At 44.2% G+C, this 27202-nt stretch overlaps 1 protein-coding gene across 1 annotated transcript in view; it reads left to right on the forward strand.

The window, feature by feature from the left end:
* Positions 1–21695: 21695 nt before the first annotated feature.
* ARAP2 (ArfGAP with RhoGAP domain, ankyrin repeat and PH domain 2) overlaps positions 21696–27202 on the forward strand; it is a 1270949-nt gene continuing 1265442 nt past the window's right edge. The window contains exon 1 of the mRNA XM_086964430.1: positions 21696–21928. The gene's annotated coding sequence lies outside the window, so the exon portion shown is untranslated. The remainder of the gene's footprint in view (positions 21929–27202) is intronic.

The following is a 27202-nucleotide window of genomic DNA, read 5'->3' on the forward strand; positions in this document are numbered from 1 at the left end:
AGAGCAACGTGGCTGACAATTTTTTGGGGGTCTGGAGGTGGGTGGTTGCAATGCAACATGTGTTGTTCGTAGTCGCATAGTACATTACATTCCTCATCCAGGCCTTGATTGTTGGGACTGTGGAACCACCCAGTGTTTAGAGACTTGCCTCTTAGCGAGGAACAAAGTGATTGCAGCAAATTGACGTACACCAGCTTTCAATGGCTTAACTTAACCTAACAAGGCTATTAATAGAGAAGGTCTTAATTTAGAGTCAGTCATCAGACCGAGATGATGGAACACTTCCCCCCAATATGCCAATATTGGTTCGTAATTCCATGCAAAATGAGAAAAATCTGCATGTTCCACCGTGCATCTAGGGCAGGCAAGAGGTTTGGTAGGTCCCATCTTCACCAGCAATATTGGTGTAATATATGGCCTATGTAAGGATTGCTGGAGATGAGCTGAGTTTGTTCACAGCAATGGGCCCATGTCTGATAAGGCAGGGGCAACCTCAATCTCTCCCCCATGCCGCCGGGGTCCTCATCCCGACTGGTGGCCGAAGCGTCGTGGCTCAACGATATAGTCAGGAGACCAAATGGGCACTACTGGTTGACGTAACGACAAGTGAGAGTGGGGGAAATCTGCTGGTCCGCTAAAGATTGGAGTGTGGCGTACATGGAGGCGCGTGGTCAGTGCAGGATATACATGTTTATATGGGTCATGTCATGTCCTCCTGCAAGATCTGCAATGGAGCGCTACTGGGTGTCAGAGAACAGATAACCCAAAGTATGAAGCCCACATTGGGTTAGGGTTCTTTTAGTTAATGTTTCCTTAGTCGGGGATAGCTATGGGTTGTCCAAAAGTGATATGTGTAGAGAATAAAGGAGGTCAGCATTCAAATAGCAGTAACCATTCTGGTTGTAGGTACTGCAGTCTGGCATCTGGATGGTACCAATAGTACGCAAACTGTGCCTCTGCAACTAAGTAGTACAACTAAAAGTCTGGGATGCCAAATCCCTTGTGTTAATAGGGCATTATCAGTGTATGCCAACGGAAGCGCAGCTGTCCACCGGCCCAGACCAGTCTAGTAAGCATGCTGCAGAGCATAGAAAAATTTAGAGGTAACTGAGTGGGAATGTTAAGGAAAAGGTATAAAAAACATGGCAGTACCACCATTTTAATGATGGCGTTTCTGCTGGCGATCGACAAAGGGAGCTTGATCCACCGATCAATTTGAGCTGATAGTCGATCAATCACAGGCCTGTAATTGAGACAAATGACCTACGCTGCATTACGATCCAAAACAATGCTCAGGTACCGGGTGGGGAGTGGGTCATCACACCAGCACCAGGGGAAGTCCAGAGTAAAGGGAGCTGTGGTGTCATTTAGCAGAAATATATTGGATGTAGTACAATTTACAACAAGCCCAAAGACTACCACAACTTTACAATTTCATGAAGGAGCAGAGGGAGGTTAATTTCGGGGTACCCGACAAACAGCAGGATATCATCTGCATGAAACGAAGCTAACAGAGGGCTGCTATTAAATCTTAGCCCACAGTGTAAATGGCGCTCCTGTAGGTGACAAACAACGGGGGCCATTGCGATAATAAACAGTAGTGGTGACAGAGGACAGCCTTGTCTGGTTCCCATTGATAGTGTAAATTGATCTGTGAGCTTGGCATTCACATGGACCCGGGCCAATGGATTAATATACAGGATGCGAATAAGATCAAAAAGACCATTCCAGTGAATCAAAGGCTTTTTCAACGTCAAGCAATAACACTGCGACGGAAGGTTCAGGAGTAATTTGGTTAATAATCGCAAACACAGTGCAAAGGTTTATGGCTGTAGATCGATTTTGAACAAACCCAGTTTGAAACAGGGATATTCCACCAGGAGTAAAATACGAGTCACAAGAACCTTAGCTAAGATCTTATAGTCCTGATTTAGCAGACACAAGAGCCGGTAGGAGTGACATCGGTAAGAGGGTTTGCCCAGGGGAATAAGGCCCTCTTGCATCATAAGAGAGCGATTCTGCGTATACCTCCTACAGATGAGGAACTAGTAATGGCTTATATGTTTTGTAGAATATTCCGGGTAGCCCATCCATGCCTGGGATGCGGGTCCTGCTAAGGTCGTCTATGGCCTGAGAAACCTCACTCGCAGTAATGGGGGGGGACAAAAAATGCTAGACAATAGCTACTTTGGACAGATAATCGGCAAGGACGTCATCGGAGGGGGAGAATGAGTGCATACTAGCAAGTATAGTAGGAGAGAAAAGCAGTAGTGATATCAGCATTGTGCATGATCGTTGTTCCATCGTCAAACTGAAGCTGTGTGATGAAGAAGGAAAGATATTGCTAATGTTTGACCTGGTCTCTTGCCCTTGCCATATATCCATGCTCGTGCATATTTACAAAGATAGTTAATCTCACAAGCAGCGAGTTTTTGAAAATCTGCGGAAAGCCTCGCCCTCTGGTGCAATGAAGGATGGTGATCGTCTGTCAGAGCACGTGCCTCAAGCTCCTTCAGTGCATTTTCAGTAGTCTAGAGTTCCAGGTAAATGGAATGAAGCAATACGGTAAAAAGCCTTTACAACAAAACTTTTACAACGCACTACCATTACGACGCAACCAGTACAACGCAAACCATTACAACGCAATGCGCAGAGGGGGCGCTCTAGGATAGGGAATAGATTTAATGTACTATCCAACACCTTCCCTACTATCCAAGGGGACTGGAGTTGAAATAGTAAATTAAATTATTCACTATCCAGCACCCCCAAAGCGCTATGCGTTGTAATGGTATGCGTTGTAAAAACTGCGTTGTAACGGCATGCGTGGTGAAAGCATGCGTTGTAACGTCATACATCCAAGCAATACATATTCCACTTATATAAACTTTAAAAAGCCTACCAAAGTGTGACGTAGCAGGACACCATGCCAATGTTTAACTGAAAGTATTACACTAGGGCTTCCCTAACCTTGCTTCTGAGCACAGTATCCAGCAGCACCAGGGTGCACGTGATCGCATAGCACTGGGGACAGAGAGGGTCAACAACATCAGTAAGTGGTCCGATAGAGTACGTGGAAGATGAGTACATTTATCAAACGTTTATCAAACGTTTAGGGGAAAGATACCAGGTCCAATGTGGGGATGAGTGGAAAGAATATCCCCTATCAAGGGAGTGTTGAATACGCCAAGCATCCGCGAGGCGAAAGGTCTGCAAAAGAGTAGTGAGAGCCTTCGCAGAGTGAGGTTTGGAGACCTGTCCAGAGTCCGTTGTGTCTGGAGTTGGGTTTATTGTAAGATTAAAGTCGCCACCCAATAAAATAGTATCGACAAAAAGTTGAGAAATATGTATGGATATGCTAGGGTGAGTCTACATAAATATGAACCAGGAGCAGGCTCTCTGTTCCAAAGGACACCTTCAGGGTCCTCAACCACCTTGTGCACTTGAAATGGTACTGCTTTGTGGACAGGATACACACCCCTCTGGAGTAAGTACTATAATGTGCAAAAAAATGAGTATCTCCCCAATTTGATGCAAACCGATTGGTTGAGTTCTGGGTATAGTGAGTCTCTTGTAGAAATGCCACTTGGACAGCATGCCAGGCAAGGTTAGATAACAACTGTCATGCCTTTCGAGGGGTGGAAAGCCCTCTCAAATTCCATGGCATACTTTTCAGCTCCATTGCCCCAGGATTCTTAACAGGCAATGTCATTGGGACCATGGACAGATGTGTCAATGTGAAACAATGTACAGAAGAGCCCCAAGCTGAACGATAGCATAGTCAGTACCCTGTATAAAACAAACACTAAACATGAAACACAAAACAACCCAAAGCCCTCCACACCCTGCCCACATTGGATAACAAACCGACCAGTATCCGGTGAATCCCATAATTTTCCCGTCAAACAGTAGGAAAACTCCTTGAGGGGAGGCAACGTTCCATAAAACGAGATTGCCTGCCGCTCTGCTTCTGAGAAAGTGCACAGTGTTTCTTGAGTGATTTTATCTAGACACCTTGATGTTATGGTGCACCCCCTTTGACTCCGTAAAAGTCTATACCAATCTCCCACCACCCTTAGCTTAGATCTAAAAAGGGCAGCGGAGACGGACACCATGGCTCAACCAGCTGGAAGTCAGTCATTTTGTATCCATTGAATAATTTGAAGATAGTATAAAAAAAAGACCTCGAGCTTCGTAGCACTATATATACACATGCCACTATTCCCCACTGCGCCAACTAGGATTCAGTTTTGTGGTTTTGTGGCAGGACCAATTAAATAATGCAATTCTGTGGAATTTTCCACATAATTATTGATTTGCCGCATTTGCCACTTAGCGGTACAAAAGGGGGTGGTGATGGATGGAGCATCTGAACCAATCAAACACTCACACCCACACTCACCGTTCTTTAGCCCACTCTGCCACCCAAGTTCAGACATGGATATATGCAAATCAGTCTGACCCAGTGCCTCATGGGAACAGTCCAGCCCGAACTGCCAAGCCATGCCTACCCTGGACCGGAAACAAGCTTCCGAGGGCTGGTTTCTGGCCTTCCCTGGACCGGAAACAAGCTTCCGAGGGCCGGTTTCTGGCTGAAGACGGCTGGAATGCCAGAAACCGGTCCCGGTCCAGGGAAGACATGGCTTGGCAGTTCGGCCTGGACTGTTCCCATGAGGCACAGGGTCCGACTGATTTGCATATAGCCATGTCTGAACTGGGGTGGCAGAGTGGGCTAAAGAACGGTGATGGATTAAACCCAGATCTTTTGACTGGTTGTGAGTGTTTGATTGATTCAGATGCTCCGTCCATCACCACCCCCTTTTGTAGCGCATTTGCCACTTAATCAGTCATCTACCGCATAATCTACACAGTGGGCAACCCTTCAACCCTTCACAAAAGGTGGTTAGTCACCTTTCAGTTGCTCATTGGTGTACTTTGGCGGTAAACTGGTACTAATGAAGTGATATATTTGCACTGACAGTATTTACGTCTGTACAAATGGAAACATAATAGTTGTATTATTTACATTTTCTTGCAACAAAATTTATTTAACCCTGCCACATAACTTTGGCCGTTTCCTTCTGCATAATTCTAGTGTTGCTGCTTTCTGATCACAAACAGACAACTGCCATGATTGTGTTAGGCAACTGAGGTTTGGGAGTAAAATGGATAAATTTAACTTGCATTTTCCATTTACCTAGTGCACAGTTTATTACACAGTTACCTGAAGGTTAGGAAAATAGCAAACCCATTACAGAATATAGTGCTCTTTTTAATCACAGCCTTGACCCTGCCACCCCACTATCCTACCCCCACCTCAGATCATCCAGGATCACAGTTCATACTCTGTGTTAAAGCCCTTCAGTTTCTGTATGTAAAGAAAGATTGCCTGTAAACGCACTAAATGAATGAAGTCGCTCGTCCAGGACTTCCTCATTTGCAAGTACTTCAAGAGCCATTTTTCCATGGCCTCCCAGGGGGCGTCCCCCACAGTTTGAAGAACTCTGCCCTAGGAATTGCATAAAGTGTTCAAAACACTTTTATACATGCCGTTTTGCAATTTCCTAATTGCGAATCTCAAGGATTCGCAATTAGGAAATTGCAAAACAGTTACTTATTACATTTGGCCCTATATCTCTAGTCTACATCGCTTAAAAAAGAGATTACATTTTCTTCTTTATCTTCTATACTCAGACAGGCAAAATAATGAATCAATACATTGTACTCTTTCTCTTGTTCTCAAACATTTGACACCTTTATTTTGACATCTTCTTTATCCAACTCCACCTGTCGACCATAATTATTAAATTTTCCAAATTCATCCCCTACTGGTATAATCTGATCAGATGATAATGCTGTGTAGTTTTTCAAAAATACATCTATTACATTGGTGCCCTTCTTAATACTGGAAATCTGTTTAATTCCTTTAGCATTTTATTTGAATACTAGCAGCCCGACCCGGCCTTGTCCGGGTATGAATTGCTGCCGGCCAGTAGTATATTGTTTTGTAGGATTTCGTTTTGATGCCATTTCTTATCTGTGACAGGCCTGTAAAACACTCTGATTCACAGTGCACTGCTGATGCACTTAAGAGTGCGCGTTCAGTAGTGTGTGAACTCGAGTTTCCCTAATTTATTTTTCCTTGCAATATTAAATAGCGCAAACTCGACAACGTGGCATGAGCACAATTTACATTACAGAAGAACGCATTCATTTGTGGTAGGCACGGGGAGACAAAGCGATTTGCCTGGAATCACAGGATGTTGAGCTGATGCCGAGATTCGAACGTAGATCCCCAGCTCTAAAGTTCGCAATTCTAGAACTTGTGGCGGGAGGTGTGTCTAAAATTGTATGTCGGTGCTGGCCATCAATGAGAGAGACCTGTGCATTTTTCAAATGGGTGGTGAAAAAATATGAGTATGTTGCTGGAGATGTGGGCCGCCGTGCCACCAATGTACTTACCGGGGGAGGGTAAACACCCATTATTCTGCAACTTTCTTTCCGCATACCATCACTCCGCATACTTTCATTACGAAAGTACCATGACTCTGCAATGCCATTATAACACATGGCATTACATTTTATATGCTTTTACCACGCATACATTTACAACGAAATTCGTTGTAAATGCATGAATGGTAAAAGCATGTTTTTTTAAAATGTTGTTATGTTATGTTAATTCTGCTTATATAGCGCATGGCTACCCCAGCAATGGGGCGTCCCAGCGCTGCGGACATACCTGGAAGCAGAGCAACACAACAGAGAAAGTGGGGCTAGATGGAAGAGGATGGAGCTAGATGGAAGAGAACAGCCACGTTTTAATCTGTTTGCGGAACAGCAAGTGGTTGGAAGTGGCCCGAGCCCCAAGGGGGATCGAATTCCAAAGCTTCGGCGCCAGATGTCTAAAAGAGCGACCACCCGCTCGGCACCTACGGATCTTAGTCGTGCGTGCCAGTGACAGGTCGGCTGAACGAAGGGCGCGCGAGGGGACATAGAAGGAGCAGAGTCCCAGCAAGGTTTGAGGGGCGGTATTATACAGGATTTTATGCATTAGGCAGAGGCTTTTGAACTGGATACGTTGTTTAACGGGAAGCCAATGTAACCGATGGAGAATAGGGGAGGTGTGGCATCTTTTAGGCAGAGCGAAGAGGATGCGCGCCGCGGCATTCTGAGCTCTCTGAAGTCTGTTTATCACCGTCAAGTTAGAGCCTAGCATCAGGACATTGCAGTAGTCTAGATGGGATAAGACTAAGGCCTGAATTATAGTCTGACGGATGCAACGCTCAAAGAATCCAAGGATATGTTTAAGAGAACGCAGGCGACCTTAACAGGTGCCTGCCACTCTCTTAGCATGAGTTTCCATGGAGAGTGAGTTGTCCAACATCACACCCAGGTTTTTTACAGCCTCTTTGGGGACAGGAGATGGTCCCAGAGTGGAAGGCCACCAATGTGCATCCCATTTCTCGGTATCTTTACCTACAATGAGTATCTCCGTCTTGGAGGAATTTAGCTGGAGATAGTTCTGTGCCAGCCAGTTCGATATAGCCAGGATATCTTCCTGGAACTTAGTTTGGTCAGCCCCACTGTTCTTGGAAAAGGAAAAGATGAGTTGTGTATCGTCCGCGTATGATGTTAATTTGATGTTACGATCCCTGGCCAGCATGGCCAGGGGGCGGACGTACACATTGAACAATGTGGGGCTGAGCGCAGAGCCCTGCGGGACTCCACAGTCCAGGGGATGTATGCTGGATGAGTACGGCGGGGCGTGCACTTGGAATGAGCGGTCAGATAAAAACGACGTGAACCATCCCAAGGCACTCTCCCTGACTCCGATCTCCCACAGTCTCGCAAGCAGGATCCTGTGGGAGACCGTGTCGAAGGCCGCGCTCAAATCCAGCAGAACCAGGGCAGATGTCTCACCCTGGTCCAACCCCTCCCTCAGATGTTCCGTGACAGCTAGCAGAGCAGATTCCGTGCTATGTTTAGCACGGAAGCCGTGCTGAGATTCGTCCAATATTCCATTCGACTCCAAATAGGTGGTTAGAATGGAATTAACATGGGCCTCCATCACCTTGGCAAGATAGGGAAGCAAGGAGATGGGTCTAAAGCTGTCAGGTCTAGTGGGATCCAATGATGGCTTTTTTAGAAGGGGGACAACTTTAGCATGTTTCCAGGATGGGGGAATGGTCGCAGACTGAAGTGAGTTGTTAATTAACATCCGCCCTTCTCGTAAGATGGAATCCTGAAATAGTCTGAAAAGTTCTGGCTTAACAGGGTCTTCCGGGGAACCTGATTTGACTCTTTTAATCAGAAAGTCCATCTCAGTTTGCTCAATAGATGGTAAACACTGTAGTGAGAATGGCGAGTCGATGGACCCCATAAGGTTGGAATTGACACTGGGTCTATCTGAGGTTAAAGAGTTATAAATCCCTTTGACTTTGTCTACGAAGAAACAGGCCAGCTCTTCACATTGGGCATCGGACGCAATTAAATTACCTGGACCTTCTGGCAACTTGGTCAGATCTTTTACTAAGGTAAAGATGGTTTTGGAGCGATTAGTGCTGGAGTTGATCAACTCTGTGTAGTATTTGGCTTTAGATAGTTTTATGAGTTTGTGGTAGGCTTTAGATGTTTGGATAAGGTAAGTATGGGTATAGGGGTATATGTTTTCGGGTACTGAGGTATATGTTTTGTTTTTTCGGTATTTTAAGGGTTCAGATATAGTTTTAGGTTATGGGGTACAGGGGTAGTTTTAGAGTTTAGGGCAGTGGTTCCCAAACTTTTTCAACCCACGGCTCCCTTGCCTTATTGGCCGTTGGCTGCGGCTCCCCAATATGTTACTTTCTTTGGGCGGTAGGTGGATGTAAACCGAGTCTTCCATTTTTCTCCCTGAAAATAATTGGGATGAAACCGACAAAGGTATTATAATGATATCACTATTGGGAATCAAATGTGGGGAGGTGGGCGAGGGATGAAAAAACGTATTCTCATTGGCACCTTTTGCATGATCGCCAGGTGTAAGAGTGCAGCTTCTGCATGAGAGAGGGCTCCCCGGCGCTGTGAATCATCATTTTTCAAGGTGCGTTGTGTGTAAAAGCAGGTTGTCTGCAAATGTTTCGTTTCGCTTTGAGGGCCGCGGGACATTTTATTTCCTTCTTAAGCAGTGCTTAATTTGTGCTACTGGTTTCCGGTGCTCAGCAGCGGCACTTAATTTATAGGGCCGGAACTATGCATTTTTTCTACTCACTCCAGGAAGCTCAGCATCACCCCGGTGCCAGCTGCTGCATGTGTTCCAGTACTGGCTCCCAGTCGGATGGTTACTAGGAGCAGGTGGGGGGTTCTATCAGACTGGTGGCTGCGCTAGACTGCCTGCTGGCACAGAGAGGCCTGGCTGCATGAACGCACCAGCGTATGGCCCCCTCGTGCAACTGAAGTGTGCCCCTTCTGCTTCCCATTGTCTGCACAAGGCCTAGTTTCACCTGTCTGAGGCGATGTGAGGTGCCTCTTATAACACCACAGGCCTCCACTCCGCTGTGTACAGTTGAGATTCCTCCCACGTCCCTACTAAGAGAAGATTAATGATACTGAAGCTGTGTCAAACGACACGCTCCTGCTGTCTTGTCACTGCAGTCAGTGATTAAGTTTGACATCATAGTGAATAAGCATGGGCGAATTTTGCGAATTTGCGATCCGCGAATTTGCCGATTTGCGAATTTGCTATCCGCAAAATTTGCGAATTTGTGCGAATTTGCGGATTTTTGTTTTTTTGCGTGTTCGCGGGGTTTTTTGCGTGTTCGCAGGTTTTTTGCGTGTTTGCGGGGCTTTTTGCGTCTTCGCGAGCCGCTTGCATAGCGAAGTTACCCAAGCAGTCGTTTATGGGAGAGGGAGAGAGAGATAGATAGAAAGAGAGGGAAAGAGAGAGGGAGAGAGAGAACGAGAGAAAGAAAGAGAGGCCGGATCTCTGAAGGGCCAGATTCCTGAGTTTCCCCTACAGAACATACAGCTTTTTATTTTTAGCAAAATGCATATGAAAATTGTGCTGTAAAGGTCTCTTTTAGTTTAACCCCTCCTGACAACTCAAAATGGGTGTATTTGCCATCCTCTCCCTTCTTCCTGTTTTTTATGTCTGTAAGTGCTTCCTGATGAGGTTTAATTCCTTGGACAGGTGCCTCGTTGCCCACTTGTAACTATTCTCTAACCCTGTTTCAAGGGTCAGAACAGGGTCAGAGAATAGTTGCAAGTAGGCAACGAGGCTCCAGGAAGCAATTAGCAGCAAGTGTCCAAGTTGAAGTTAATTTGTTTGTAACCCTTTTGTAAAAGGCTACAAAGAAATTAGGTTCAACTTTTGCACCTGCTGCTGTAATCCTTGCTTGGCTGAAAATTCGTCCCCGCTGATTTGCGGATTTTACCGCGATTTCGCGAGATTCGCGGATTGCGAAATCGTGGAAAATCCGCCCGCAAAACGGATTTTACGCCCACCCTTAATAGTGAACTTATAGTGCAGAGGATGTCCACTCTAGTTTTCACAAGTGCACATTCATATTTCACAGGCTTCTCTCGCAGAAGTTAACAAATGTGCATTCCTGTAGCCTGCCTCAGTAATAGAATAAAAATGGGCACAAAACAGTAATGGTAGTGTGTGTGAGCTGGGCGCAAATTGTGCCTGCTTAGATATTGCAGCTTTTAGGTGTTGGTGATAGCTCCCAGTACATATACAATGGTAAAATCAAGGGCGCCGCTAATGCCGTTTTTGAGCACCAGGACTTAATGTTTTACACATTACATTAAACACTGTTCTTAAGTAACACCTCTAACCTAAATCCTGGCAGCCCTGTCTACCAACTTGCTGACCTTGTGTGCCCCACATAGGCCCCATCCTCCTCCCCAGAAAGGCTCTGCTTGAACTCCTAATCACCTGCTGCAGTGCTTGCACGTTTCTGTCTGGAATTTCTTAACTTTCTCCTGAACCCCAGTTTCCCAGCTCCTGAACTGCATTACTGAAAGAATAAACAAAACTGCCACCGAACATAAATCAGTATCTGAAGCATCCTGCCCTTCACCAAGTATTACTTTTATTGTGTATCAGTCAGTGGTTCCCAAACTGTTTGCGGTGCCCCTGGCGACTTTTGATGGCGCACCTGGGTGCCGCGGCGCACAGATTGGGAACCACTGGTTTAGGGATAGGTATGGGTTTTGGGGTACAGGGGAATTTTCAGGGTTCAGGGCTAGGTTTGGGTTTTGAGGTACAGGGGTATTTTTAGGGTTGTGGTAGGTTTGGGTTTTGGGGTACACTGGTATTTTAAGAGTTCAGGGCTAGGTTTGGGTTTTGGGGTACAGGGGTATTTTTAGGGTTCAGGGCTAGATTTGGGTTTTGGGGTACAGTGGTATTTTAGTATTCAAGGGTAGGTTTAGTCTTTGGGGTACAGGGTTATTTTAGGGTTCCGGGCTAGGTTTGGATTTTGGGGTACCACAGTAATTTTAGGGTTCAGGGGTAGGTTTGGGATTTGGGGTACAGGGGTATTTTAAGGGTTCAGGGATAGATTTGGGTTTTGGGGTACAGGGGTATTTTAGGGTTCAGGGGTAGGTTTGGGTTTTGGGGTACAGTGGTATTTTTAGGGTTCAGGGCTAGGTTTGGGTTTTGGGGTACAGGGGTATTTTTAGGGTTCAGGGGTAGGTTTGGGTTTTGAGGTATAGGGGTATTCATAGGGTTCTGGGCTAGGTTTGGGTTTTGGGGTACAGGTTTTTTTTTAGAGTTTAGGGATAAGTTTGGGTTTTGGAGTACTGGGTATATTTACAGGGTTAAGATGGGTTAGTGTTTAAGGGTGTTGGGGTATTTTAAGGAGTAAGGGTGGGTTATGATTATGGAGTGCAGGGGTATTTAAAGGGAGCAGGGTGGGATTAGCACACAATATGAGACATGGCATGAAGGGCGGAACGTACCACACGCCCCCAGCGTTTGTCACGCCCCCAGCACAAGCCCACAGCACAACGCAGACACGCCCACAAGGGACTACTTTGCTGGCATGGTTCTTTTACCTTTTAAATGTATATGGTGGGCGTCTGCATAGCCTATGTCCTTCTGCTGCAACTGCCCTTTCCAACGCTGTATGGGTGTTGTGATTGGTGCTTTGGTTCCAGAGATTACCCGCCTCAAAGGTTTGGGCTCTCTATTTATTATATTAGTATAGAAGCTAGATTGCTTTACATATCTATACAGTACCTAAAATGAATAGAAGAGGATCTTAGTTACTTCTCTTCCCTTAACATTTGTTGTGAAACTTACCTATTTCAAATCATGTAAGGAAACTGATTTTAATGAAGTACATTTATTAAACATTTGTAATGAATGCACTCTACTTATGGGTCTCTTATGCTTACTCTTTCTTCCCACTTTCAAAACATCCACATAAACCACAGACATATTTGCTTTCTGATACATGCTTACCCTTACCACCAACTTCAGCCCTAATCTTTTATGTTTGCCAAAAATTGCTACATTCTAAACCATATGATGCTACTACCTCTTCCCTTCATTCTGCTTTTTACTCCATTTTCCATCTCTTTCGTCAGAACTACACTTCTTCCACTTCTTTCATTCCTTTCCTTCTCTTCACATATTATAATGGTTTTGCCTGTATCTGTTCTCTTAAGGTAGTAGAATACTAACTTCTGGCGCAGACTCCTTTCCTTTTACCAATCTTGTCTTGCTAACTGCTTAATATATTAATTTAGTTCTTACTATCTTTCAGCCTTTTCCGTATATTACCGGACTCCTTTTAATTTTTTTATTAGCAGACAGTTGTATGCATATCTATATATATATATATATATATAAAAACGAAAGTATGTCTGTTTGTCCTTTATGCATTACTACACCATTCATCCGATCGCCATAAAACTTTGGGAAGTTGTTGAGTATACTGCCGCAAAGGTTTCTGGCAAAAAATAAAATAAAATTTTAATTAAAAAAAAGAAAAATTTGTTAAAAGTTGTTGAGTACACTCCTGCGAAGGTTTCTGGCAAAAAAAGAAAAAGAAAAATGTGTTAAATATCGGCCCCCCAGCTCCCCAGGGCCCTCATAATCTTTCCAATACTGAACTTTTACAGTTTACGGTGCGACTCGCTTTTGCAATGACCATCAACAAAGCACAAGGACAATCGCTGCAAGTGTGTGGACTACATTTGGAGAATCCGGGCTTCTCACATGGACAACTGTATGTGGCCAGCTCACGCATCGGAAAACCTTCTGATTTATTTGTGTATGCACCAGACGGAAAAACAAAAAATACCGTGTATCCACAAGCACTCGAATAAATAAACAGAATTAAAACAACACTTTAAAATGTTTTCCATAAGAAAATGAATATGTTTCAATAAAAATGGCACAATGTAAATTGAATGTTATCATAACAAGTTTCCTTAAATGCCCTTTCTTCTAAGGTCGCAGCAAAGCGCGACGGGTAAGCTAGTAGAAGATATAATCGTCACTTTGATTTTTTTTTTACCAATTTAGGCCGGGGGGTTACTTAAATAATACTTTTGCCTAGCTCGCTTGAGTCATTTTCCCTAGTATCTTCTTTTACCGGTCTAAATTGAGACAACAAATCATAATCTATTTCTTTTAATTCTGTTGCTATAGTCTTGACTAATCCCGTTTGAGAATGTATTGTGTCACTGTTCAACTCCAAATTTTCAAATATTCAGCGAGAACAACATTCGACAACAATCTATATTGATTGTGCTCTTGTTCATTATTCCTTTCTGTAGCATCAATGTTATTGCTCTCCTGTCATGAATCTATCCCAAGCAAATCCTCAGTATCCTTACTAATACGTTGCTGTTTAGGTAATAATTGGTGGAGAAGAAGATAAATGTGGTTGTGGAATATCCATATCCATATCTGGAAGACAATTAAATAGAACCTGTTCTGCCACAAATTAAATTTCTGTTTGCATAATAATAGTTAAATCTATATTTTCTTTAACTGGCAAGTTTCTGTTCACCTTCCTAGGCTTTAAAATATTGACCAACATTTTTTTTATTGAAAAAGCTTGGGAACAAGAGACTAAAAGATTTGTAGTTTCTGTAGTTATTTGCTGCCCATCTTCCTTCTAAGTGGACTCTGTACACATTTAGTACATTTCTTTGCTAAAGAAGAGTCTTTAGCTCTTCTCCTTGGCAAAGGTTCCTCTTGACTTCCAGGAATGATCTAAGTTCAGGGGTTTTACGTCAAATACTTATACCCAAAATGTCTTTGTTCTCTTTGTGCAAGGTACTCTGAGTCCAGTCCAAACCAGTTTTACTGTTTGCAGTGTTGCACAAATACTTTACACTTTGCCTCTAAGTTAAGCCTGACTGCTCTGTGCCAAGCTACCAGATGGTGAACACAGGTAAATTTAGAGTTTGCCTGCTTCTTATCCTGATTAGGACTGTAGTTGCTGCTTGACTAGGGCTCATACCCCTGTCAACCTATAACCCAATTTCTAACACTGCATACCAGCGGTTCTCCAAATCGGAGTTTTGTCATTTTGGGGCATATTATCAAGGGGGTTTATCTCCGCTTTTTTGGCTATAAAAAAGCCAAGAAAGCGGAGATAAAATTATCTCCCTATTACCTAGCTGTCGCTAACACCAGTTAGCAACAGCTAGTAGGAGATAGGGACCATCTTGGGCCCCGCTTTGCTTGTCAGTGAAATGTATCACTAATGACATGCAAAGTGGGCGTGCCAAGATGTTAGCGACTGGAAACAGTCGCTAACATCGCTGTCTCCTATTACCAACTTTTGGAGATATTCGCGCTAAGCGCGAATATCTCCAAAAGCTAACACCTGCCATGAGCAGTTCTTAGCCATGTTATCCAATGGTAGGTGGATAACATGACTAAGAGCATTACCTCAGTAAGCAAGAAAATCGCTGACTTTTCAGCGATATTCATGCATTTCGGCCGATTTTTATCGCTTAGGAGATAAACCTCATTAATAGCAAGGTTCCTAAGCGATAAAAATCGCCGCAGCTCGGCAATAAAAATATTGCCGCTAAGCAAACATAGCGATAATTATCGCTAGTTGTTGGTAATATGCCCCGCTGATCTCAAATAATTTATTACATTTTACTCTATTATTATAAATTGGAGTGGGATTCTTCTTGCATAGTGTTTTCACTTCAGTAGTGGTTGAAGTGCTGCATAAATACATTACACATTGCCTCTACGTTAAGCCAGATTGATTTGTGCCAAGCTACCAAAGTTTTAAGCATAGGTTTTTTGGAGTTTGCATACAACTTCAGCCTTACAGAAATGTTGGCTGCTTTTTGAGTAGGGTTTCACCCACCTCAACCAGTAACCACATTTCCACCAATTACCTTCTCACTTAGTTGTTTATCTGAAGAAAAGATCTTCCTGATGGGGTCATCAGAGGGCCAAGGTGTCATCTGGATGCGAAAAAGGACTTGCAACTTCAGCCAGGTGAAACACAGTAGCTCGGTGGGAGCCTCTGCTCTGGCTGGACTTTCGAAGCTGTAGACATTGAAGGTGGAAAAACTTCGGAAGGGCAAAGGGTTGCTGCTTGGCAGTTGTCCCAGTACATACCTCTGCATTCAGACTTTGCTGTAAATCAGCATCCTTGCAGAGGAAAAAACGAGCAAGTTGAGTACCACTGGAAGTTCGACATGGGCAGCTGAAGCTGGGAGGAGGTCCTGTGGTAGCCTATGGTTCTATTTGTAGAAAGTTCAGAAAGAAATGTATGTGTCCAGTCTTGCAAATTTCGGAAGGGGAAAGAGTACACTCTAACCCAAGCCAAAGGTCCTGGACCTTTTGGGTGATAGGACTAAAACTCTATGAAGCCATCAACAGGGTCCAGGGCAAATCCAATTGGAACAGGTCAGCAGAGTGCAGAAGAGATGTAGGCCTTTTATAGCTTTTGTGTTTTTGGAGCTGAACAGGAAGCTAGCCAACTAGCCCTTGAAGTCCAGTCTTCTGTCCTGGGCACAAGTGAGAAGATGGTGCAGCCTGGGGGGTTTCTCCACAGGTTAAACAGCAGGTACAGTCCTTCTTCAGTCTTCCACAGGTCTTGATGTGTTCTGAAGTGGATACTGATGGTGCCACTTTTATGCCCAGTGCCCGTCTATCGGGGGAAGCCTCCTGGTCACTCCCTCACTTATGGGGTAAATGTTCCCAGGGGTGCTCATACCCACTTTTGAAATATATAATTTGTGTGTTTAACTGAAAACTATCCCACAGTGTCCCTGTATATCTAAAACCAGTATGGCAGAAACATTCTTCCCTCTGTAGAGCTCCGGGCACAACTCTGTAGTCTATCCTAGGGAAATGAGAAAGTCGCACTGAAAACCAGTTGTGGAACAGGTTATCTCTCTACTGTGATTGGTACCTCTCTGGCTACTTGTACAATGGCAGGCTTGAGTGTGAGTTACATCTGCCTGTGTCAGGCGACGACTATTTGAATCTTGTGCATGTGGTGGCCACATCCTCCAGGCCATCCTGTCAGGAGGAGGTCACACTTCCTCCCAGCAAATTTCCTTTTTTTCCCTTTTCTGGGAGCATTCACATTTGCATTCAGGGGGGGGCATCAGGCTGACAAGTGATAGCTGAGGAATAACTTTGAAAAGGCTACTTTCTAAAAGTGGCATTTTCAAAATAGTGATTTCAAATCTACCTTGGCCATTTGACAGCTGGAGGGTGGATGGGTGGAAATGCGGCTTACTAGGCTTTTTTGATTTACATATTTTGGCTTTTATTGATACGATGTACAAACAAAACAGTATGGATAGGTATTCCGTAGAGAGTATGGCGTGACTGGGTGGGGTTGGTCCTCCAGGCATTGAGGCAGGCATTGATATGCTTAAACTTCTCTGTTCCCCACAGGTTTCTTGAGATGGTTTCCACCACCAGCTCCTTCTGGGAAAGACAGGAGAAAGTTGTAATAAGTATTAAGATCTGTGGAGAAGATATACTCTGACAGCTAGAGCGGTTGACCTCGAAGCTGTGGAACCGGGCTCGAGTCTCAGCAATGACACTCAGCATTCTGTGATTCAGGCAAAATCACCTAATCTCCCTGTGCCTAACTAAAATGAATGTGTCCTTGTGTAACAAAACTGGTGCTCATGTAAAGAGCTCTGATACCCGATATCTTCGGGTCTAGTATGCGCTATATAAAACTCTAAAACAAAAGACCTATTAGCAGTTTGTTGACCTTCTCCGGTGCACCTGTATCTTTATCCAGAAGGATCCATGATTAAAACAGGCAAGGTAACTGCTAGCACACTGGGTCTTGAATTAAAGGAGAAAGAGGTCGATAACTTTGTGCCCTTTGAACTACAGGATCTCATCGTCCAGGGTGCCTTCCTTTCCCTGTCCCCTTTTTACCCATATGTTGTGACGCCTGTGTGAATTGGCTTCTGTGGTATGTAAGGGATTTCCCTCGAACAGCAATAAGTGGCTTTGTAAATCCCCCTCCTTGGTGGCAGAGAGGCATGTCTTTAGTGAGCAGATAGAGGCAACAATACATGCCTTTAGTGAGTTATCCACAGATATTATAGTGTAAAGTTTGTGATATACCTTGTGTTAAAAAACAAATAATAGTACACAAATAACCCCCTCTCCCACCATCTCTTAACGGGCCCCATAGACCCCCCTGCCGGAGTCACTCACCGCACTGCCACAACTCTCCCTAGTTGAGGCTTTCCTCTATGCTCCCTCTGGCTGTGTCCACCATTCCTCACACCAAAACTCGTGGGGGTCCTCGGTTGTGTAGGCTTTGCTGCGGCTTCCTCCCTTTAGTCAAATTATGTCAGATGTGGGCTCCTCTTTGTCAAGTCTCACAATTCCTGCAACATGACTATGTTGCTCTCCTTTTCCCCTGGCGTCTTTCATCCCGCGGTGTCTCTTCTGGGATCCTGCGCGCTGTTTCCCTGGTCTGTCTTTCTTTACTGTGGGGTTGCTCCAACCCTTTTCCCCTGCAACGAGAAGGCTGTCCTCACTATTTGAGGCATTCTTGCCAATTTCAACCCCTCCTCCATTCTAAAGTCCTCCCTTTGTTTTCTCCTGCAGGTTTGGGTGGCGTTTCTTGGCGGATCGAGGGAGGATCTATGGTGAGCCTCAATGGTAAGTGGGGGAAGGGGGTAGAGGGTCTTTCCACAATTGTGTTTGAAATTCATATTTGAGTCCTTGAATCGTGGTTCTAGTTATTTCCAACCGAAGGTATGCATTACAAGGTGTTATAATGTAACTCAGTGCTTTTTTATGGGCGAGCCAGCCGTTCCACAGTGTAAAACAACTTCAGAGATTTTTCACTGTCAGCACATGTAATACATAAGTCCATATGTCCTACATTTTGAATACCGTGTAGCCTGTGGTATAGGCTTTTAGGGCCTATCTTTGGGGTGAAATAATTATTAATCAGGCAGGTTTAGGCTTGGCAACATGTTTCTTTTGCCAGGTTGAATTAGCAGTTTTAAAACTTCACTCTCCTGCTGCAGGGGGCAGGCATGAAGAAATGCTTTGCATTGTCGCTTTATTGGTGGCACAGTAGCTGCTGCAGTCCACTAGTGACACCTAACTTACAGGCCCTGGGTACCTACACTGGGTATCGTGTACCAGGGAATTCTGTGTAAGCTAAATGTGCCAACTCAATAAGGTTTAAAAAGTTATTAGGGTGCAGAGCAGATGCACTGGGGCCTGGTTAGCAGGGTGCCAGTAACCAGAGCTTAAAACATCAGTTTTAAAAAATGTGGGCGATCATTTAAAAAGCGGCATTTTCCTACAAGCTTCCATGAAATGTTGTGAATATATTTAAGCAGACTTAATGAATGTGTTGTAGTTTAAATGACATGGATAAATTTGTATTATGTATTTCAGCATTTATCCCTATCTAAATACCAAGATTTAAAATTCAAGAAAGAGGATACCTAAAAGGGGGGAAAAAGCATAGTAATTATAACAGATTGGGGGCTGATGAGTTCGAAGTCACAACTGCCAGGTACGATATTTGACACGTAATAAGACGAGGTGATAGCCTCAGACCTTTGGAGCAGGCCTTGCTCCTGGGCAAGTCAGGGACAATGGCAGGTTTGATACAACCATGGGTGAATTCAGTCTTTAGCTCCTTTGGGCATGGAAGAATGCTCAGCACAAACTAGCAGTGATGAAGATACACCATCCACATTCAGTGGCACACAGTGGGTGCCATAGTGCTTTACATTTCCTCACCTCAGCTGGGCAACTAATCGGACAGGAAGGATTCCTTTTTAGGTGTCGCCTGCACATCGTTTGCACTGTGCTTGAGAAATCTATTGTTGTTAACATAAACTTTAAAGGGACTTACCAGCCTCCTCTCTTTCCTGGCTTAGTATTGGTTTCTGTGTGTGCCACTTACCTTTCCTTCATTTCTATGGGCTGCAGCATATTTTCCTGCATTTACCAATGCTTGCTCCTCATTCGCTTCTCTTATCAGTTTCCCACTGCTGAAATGCTGTGAACGTCTGCTTTGGTGGAACTATATTTTCATAAAACTCTGCCTTTTACTATTGCGGCATATCTATATAACAATGCAGAAGCGCAACTAGAGCCAAATTGGGGGGGGGGGGGGGCAAAGCCCTTTGAAACGTTCGGGTGTGGCTCTGTGTGTGCCCGGGATCTGTCTCATTCCGGGCTGCCGCACACGAGGGGGGGGGGGGGGTTAGGCCCGGTGAGTTTAATGGGTGTTGCGCGCCTGTAACAATGTATCTCCCGGAGATAGTTAGATTGGGTAATTTGCAGAGAATCACAGTACGTTGTGCAGCGCAGGGGAGTCTCCGGATCTCATCTCGAGTAAGCAACTCTGGCCTCTGTGCCACACCCTCTCCACCCTGTGTTATCTGCCAGGGAGCTGTTTCCTTCTTCCAGACGATGAGTGATGAAAACAGATCTTTACTAATTACATAGGCGAAACTGATGCATTGCCAATGCTTGTTAGTAGCAGTAGCAGCTGTTTATAGCCCCAGGGATATACTCTACAAGCAGTCTGATGAGAAGGTCATTTTGATTGGCCCAATTGTCTTTCCAGCGCTTTTTCTTGATCTTCCATAAGGCGCTGGTTACCCCTCGATTATTGATATTCCCTTGATTAGTTTTACGCGTGGATATTCGTATAAGGGCACCCTGCAGAGTCTCTCTGCCCCCCCCCCCCCTCTCTCCCCCTACGCGCCCCCGCCCACACCATACTTGACAAGTGACGCTTGTCGAAACAGCAACATAGACAAGGTCAGTCAGATTTAGGACCTCAGAAAACAGAACCTTAACACCAGAAGTCCTCTTATACACTACATCTCATCCCTTCTCCGCAACTATGGGGCGACCAGCGCAGCACACTCCGGAAAATCCCACGAGACTCCCAAAGTTACCAAGAGCTCGTATTAAGGGTTCGAGAGTTGTGTGTGATTTTATTTTGGGAGGGGGGGGGGGGTTGTTGGGTGAGAGTGGTCATCGGGCGAGAGGGGACCAAGCTCATAAAAAAGCACTCCTCAGAATCGAAGTCTTCGGAACATGTTGTTATTTCTGTTTCATACGTGACTGAGCCCCTCGATCATGGGCCGGCAGTTTCAATGCGAGGGCAACGTTTGTGCTCGAATCAGCATTACAACTAGCGCGTGGGTTTGCTCTTTTCCCTGAACAAATACATATTGCAATGTAGAAACTGTCAAATTTGGTGCCCTTAAAATACATTGCATTCTGAATTGTGCAACTCTTAACGCGTGCCAACAAGCAGTATTACAACGTTTCCCCTTATTGTAAGGAGTATTCAGAATACGGTGGAAACACCGCATATTGTAATTACCACACCTGATGGTATTAGTATTTACAGGGTGTTGTATTACCTCCCAGAGTAAAGCAATCCTTTTTAATTTTTAACCCCGCCGATGTCATTGCTAATTTAAACATTCCAGACAAATAGTGGCCCGTTCTGTATAACACTTTCTGGGAATGACTGCTGCTACCTACAGTAAAGGAAATAAATAAATTAATTAAAAATAATAATGATAATAATAAATGTTTTACTGTCTGCAAAGAATGATGCTCATTTATTACACTCTGCAATGCTAATAGTATGAACTGTCACAGACACTATCTTCCAAGTTGTATTGGCTATCTACACAGGCTTCATTTACCGGCCTGTCACATTTCTGACTCGCACAGTTCTTTCTTCTCAATCTCATAAATGACATATTTATATTTTTGTCAGTTCTGAGGGAAGACCACCGTTGAACAGTAATGTCGATTAAGATAGGGAGCCTTTGTTTGGGAATGATCGGTTTGTGTTACTCTTGGGCCGACCTTTGTGACGTCAATTGCAGCTTACTCTTTCTTGATTTAATATAAAACGGTGACCTTTGTGATCGAGCAAATAAAGCATGGCCTCGGCTACTGCCGGGTAGTCTTGCAAATGAGGTATTTTGTAAATATTTCCAAGGAGTGGCTCGATGACAAACACACACCTTTATAAAAACCAGTGACAAATACTGACACACTGCTCACTAGGAATTTATCATACCAGGAACAGGCGTCCGACTACAAAAATAAAAATGTAATTCTCATTCGTAGCCTGTTACTACGCTTGGCCGATGCTCAAACATAGAAGTACAAGTAGTTCGCGTTGTATAGTCGGAGGCTGGGGCTGCACCTTTAAGTGTCATGCCTTATGGGTCACGTGACTCGCTCTGCATTTCCTTTAGTCGCGCACTTCTACTTTCGGGCAGTTGACTTCGGTTGCGGACGCAGCACCTGTACATTAATCTGCAAGGCAGAGTTAACCCTGCAGTGCCTGCAGCTTCGGCAGCACCGAGCCGTGGAGCGCTTCGAGGTCGGCAGAGGCGCTAACCGTCCATGATGGGACCGCTTGATTATGGAAGTTGACTTTCTGCGAAAGTGAATGAATGTAAAGTAAGTAACAAGACAAGCAGCGCTTTGCTCAGTAGCTGCTTCCTGGCTTCGTTGGCGCTTATGTTTGCGCTCGGATCATTTGATACGGCACCGATCGCGGCTGTGCACGGACTTTGTTCTGCTCTTGAGTTCCCGTTTCCGTACTGTGCATGATCGCACCTGCGGAGCTCCGGGGAGGTAATGGTGGCCACTGCCAGCCAGGTGAGCGAGTGACTGATCGCCAGAGGAATTCAGACATGTTTGTACAAAGGAAAACGAAGAGGGCGGACGTTTTAAGCACCTTTGGGAGCGGTGGTTTTTTTTCTTCACATATTCAATCTGCACTTCTATGAACCTTTTAGCGGAGTTCATGGCTTCTTTGCATTTGTGGTTAAACAAAATGGTTACTGCATTAAGATCTTTGTTCAGTGGGATACATTGTTTCCCACATTTTAATCGTCTCCTTAAAATGTTATTTTTTTAACATAAACATGTACGCATGGGCGATACGGTATTTGAGATGCAGCCCTCACGCCTATGTTTATCTGACTCCTTATCGACAAACCTTTTTATTCTGTTGGAAAGAAGTTGATGAAATACACTGCTTTTACCTTTTGAAAAGAGGTGTTGGAAGAGTATCACTCACGCCCTGGACATAATATTTGGGGTGACGAACTAGAATTTTTTTGCGTATTTTGTTCTCTGGACAAAAAGGGCCACCCGCCGCAGCACAAACCCTTTGGCTTACTGTTTTGAGAGTTGCATCATGGATTAAGGAGACTCGTCTGCTACTAAAATAAGCTTTGTGCCTCAAGGCATAAGTTATTCAAATGCATGTACATGGTCATTAACGCAGAGCCTTTAAAATCGAACTGCACCCTCTAGGTACACTCACTGAGCTCAGTTAGCATCACTGATACTGGTCCCAGTATGAAAATGCGTACACACTTTTGCAAAATATAGCAATTTGAGGTTACTGATATTGCTAACAGAATACTCCCGGATTATATGCAAATACATGCAAAATTGGGCAATATTTACTTTTAAAATAAAACGTACACCAAAAAATGCCACTTGGAAAAAAAAGTATAAGCAAAACTATTTAGCAATTTTAAATGTCATTTCTCTAAGGCACCATTTAGTAAAATCTGTTTAATATCAAGCAAATAATAGAAATAGATCAGTTATGGAGAATGAACGTAAAACTATTGGTCAACATTTTGGACATCCCTAGAAAAAGTTTAGTCCTAATCTTGTAAAGAGTGAAATTCCAACCTTATTCAGTGTGACAAAAGATTGGAGAGGAGTTGGTGAATACCCTAAACATGTTAGTTTGTGGGTTTGCACAGATACACAATGCATTCCAACCCATGTGCTACGGCTTTCAGTTTACTTCTGGCCCCTGCATTTAGATTTGTGAAAAAGTGGCAAAAACAGGGATTTGCTGGAATTCAAACCCTGCCATAATTTGTTAGCCAATTCATTGGAGAGGCTGTTCACAGAGCTCTGATATAAAGATAACACAGCTATAATCTTACACTTCACCGCATGGCCGCAAAAGGGAAAAGCAGATGTTCTTCATCGGACAAGTAGATTTTTGAAGTATTCCGTTCCTTGGACAGGTAGGTCTTTTATAGCACCCCTGTTTTTTATGTGTGTATGTATGTCTGTATGTATATGGTATTTCTACCATGTGAACCTATCAAAAAGGCATTGAAGTACAGTACTTGGTCAAAGACAAGAGTATAGTTAATGAGTAAGAGGAGTGGAACTAGGTTGAGGATGGTTAATTCAGCATGATGTAGTGTTCTTAAAGAGATGAGTCTTCAACTCTCTCAATTGGAGCAGTATTGTGGCTGACCTTGATGGATACAGGGATGTTGTTAGAGATTCTAGGTGCATAGAGGAAAAGGTCCACTGTCTTGTTTATGTCTTTTTTACATTTCTCAGACTGATGATGTCCTGGCTGCGGATGCACCAAGATCAACCGGAGATGGTGAGCCTGTCTGCAAGATTAGTGAGAGTACTGGTCCTGATAGCTTGTATAAATGTTGCAGCTGGTTTTGAAGATGGTGCATGCCAGTAAGGGGAGGCAATGGAGTTTCATCCGGTTGGGGTGATGGCATCCTTCAGACCCAGGATGAGATGTGCTGCAGCATGTAGGGTTTCAATGTGGTGTCCAGGAGACCATGGAGGAGTGCATTACCTCCATCCAGATGTTAGAATTAGAAGGCTTGAACAGCAACTATGAAGTAACGTCTTTAAAAGAGAGCTCTGTCTTTGTTTTTGTTTTTTTGGAAATGTGCTCCTTGAGAGTATGAGTGGTGTCCAAGCTGAATAGAAGTGACTTGGCGTTCGTTCAGTAAACAACTGGGTTCAAAGCCATCAAGGTTAATGTAATTGAGCCCGGTTTATACTATTTGTTGTTCTTGACAAATAAAAAGAATTCTGCCTTAGAAGGGATGAGCTTCAGGTGGGAGCTGGACATTCAGGTCTGGGTGATGTAAGGGCAATATTTGAGGTATTAGGTGTCTGTAGCAGAGGAATCTTTTAAGTATAATTGTGCATACTGGTTAAGCTTGATGCTGTTAACTGTAAGTAGCAAAAAACACAGTTGATGGACAGAATGTAGAGCAATGTCATACATTCACCCCAGTACAAGAATCTGGGCCTAAATCCATCGTTTTTTTGCACTCCACACCACCCTGGGTTAATGAAGGCTGATAGCCAGAAACCGGTCCTTGGATGCTTGATTCCGGTCTGGGAAAGACATGGCTTGGTAGTTCGGACTGGACTGTTCCCATGAGGCACAGGGTCAGAGCTGATTTGCATATAGCCAGTGTCTAACCCAGGGTGGTGTGGAGTGCAAAAAAACGATGGATTTAGGCCCAGATCGTTGTACTGGGTTCAATGTATGAAATTGTTTTACATTCTGTCCATCAACTGTGTTTTTTGCAATTTTCACCCCGAGTGGGCTGGGGTATACTCAGACGTGAGTCCCAGGCTCTCCACACCACTGGAGTCAAGCTATCCAGGCTGAATGAAGGCTGATAGCCAGAAACCGGTCCTTGGATGCTTGATTCCGGTCTGGGAAAGACATGGCTTGGTAGTTCGGACTGGACTGTTCCCATGAGGCACAGGGTCAGAGCTGATTTGCATATAGCCAGTGTCTAACCCAGGGTGGTGTGGAGTGTAAAAAAACGATGGATTTAGGCCCAGATCCTTGTACTGGGTTGAATGTATGACATTGTTCTACATTCTGTCCATCAACTGTTTTTTTTTGCAGTTAACTGTAAGTAGAGCACCAAGTGGCTCTATTGGAAGGCTGACGATGACAGGAGATAGTATCGAGCTCCGGAGGACCCCACAACTGATAGGGGTCTTTTTTTGACCTGGAAGGTGCTCATCTGAACAAAATAGTAACAGTAAGAAAGTGTGAGAAATTGGGTTGTTGGCTGAGGGACGTGAGAGCCCTTCTCAAGCAACAGCCACAATCCATGTCAGAGTAAACCACAAACAATCACTAAAATAACCTGTGCTTAACCCTTCAGTAGCTTGACACAAAAGCAATTAGGCCTAACTTGGAGTTAATGCGTAAAGTATTTATGCAGCACACAAACGGAAATAAACACAACACAAGAGAAATCCCACACTCATTTAGAAAACTATAGTAGAGTTTAATAAATTATTTGACACCAACACAACAAAAATCCAATCAGTTTAATCAGAGATATGTAATTTCAAACTTTTAGAGTAAGTATAGCACCTAAAAGTACAAAATGGCAACTATGGTTATCTGGTCACACTGGACTAGGACAGAGTCACAAGTTCAGGCTGACCACGATGGAGTGTGGGCTGGCTACAGGGACCAGCTTAGTCCCACTGAGAATTGTACATTTTGTTCTTGATGCAGAGCATTGCAATGTGTCGGTTCCGATGAGGAGCTGCGATGCAAGGTTCCACGTCGAGTTGCGTCACACTGCATTGGTACTGATGAGGCAGCCGCTCAGGGGCTGCGAGGTCCTGCATCAATTGTGAGGAAACCCACACTTGGACCAGGAAGAGTACACTCCAATGCCAGCCAGAGTTAAGAACCTGGAAGGCACCTCTTGGAGATCTGGACTCATTGCAGCAGGTACAGTTGCGTCTGGGCAGCTGGACAGATGCAGGGTAGGTCTCTGGAGCATTTCATGTCCCTGTGGTTCAGAACAGGAAGCTAATCCAGTAGCCCTTTGACTCACTCTGGAGGTATGGTTTAAAGGAGCAGGTTCAGTCATCCTTCCTTAGGCAACAGAACAGTCATATTTGCTGCAGGGAAGTCCTTCAGCAGCAGAGTAGTCCTTCTTTTGAGTCTTCCATAGGTTCAGAAGTTATATGAAGAGTGGGCCTGAGGATCCTATTTTTTTGTCTGGTGCTAGCTTTGAAATGGGAAATGTTTCAGGGGTGATCCACACCTCCCCCTTAGAGGTGTTTGGAATTTCCAGCCTCCATGCCTTAGTTCCAGGTTGTCTGCCGTCCCAGGCCCTCTATTGTATGGCTGTCTGGACTGAAAGTAATACGCAAAGGCCAAATGCCAACCACATCTAGTCATGTGTCCCAGGAAACTAGCACCAAATAGGTAGGACAAGAAAATCCCAACTTTCTAAAAGTGGCATTTTTAGAATTATAACTTTACTCAACTTTATCATTAAAAAGGGTTTAAAATTAATATTCATCAGATACCAAACTTGGCATTCCTACCTTCTCATAAACAAAAGCCAAGACTTATTACATGTAATATAATAGCACAATGAGAGCGGTAGGCCTCTTAGTAGTGAAAACTAATTTGTGAATTTTTCACTACCGAGACTTGTAAGACTTAAAAGTACATGTACAACATTTTTTAAATACAATGAATCCTGCCCTGTGGGCTGTTTTGTGTCTATTTTACCAGGTTTAAAATAGCGAGCACAAGCAATTCAGCACTGGTTAGCAGCAGCAAAGTACAGAGAGTCCTAAAAGCAGAAAATAAGTTTCAGCAACAGGAGGGATGAACATAAAACGATTGGGGGTGACCCTGCAGACAGGGCCAGGCCCAACCAAGTATTAGGAGAACCAGCAGGGGGGTAAAAAAGGCACCTGCATCTCTCGTAGTGTGGGGGGTCCCAGGCTAACCCAAACTGGAGGGGGACCCCCTCAGTTCCTAATGATGAGAGTGTGAGGGGCCCCTTCAGCATATCTTGATGAGGGCCCTTTCGGGTTTTGTTACATCACAGAGAACCAGTGAAGGACATTGCCGGTGAATCCCATTCTAGA

The sequence above is a fragment of the Lissotriton vulgaris genome, chromosome 3_2, assembly GCF_964263255.1.
Source record: "Lissotriton vulgaris chromosome 3_2, aLisVul1.2, whole genome shotgun sequence".
In the NCBI taxonomy this organism is placed as follows: domain Eukaryota; kingdom Metazoa; phylum Chordata; class Amphibia; order Caudata; family Salamandridae; genus Lissotriton; species Lissotriton vulgaris.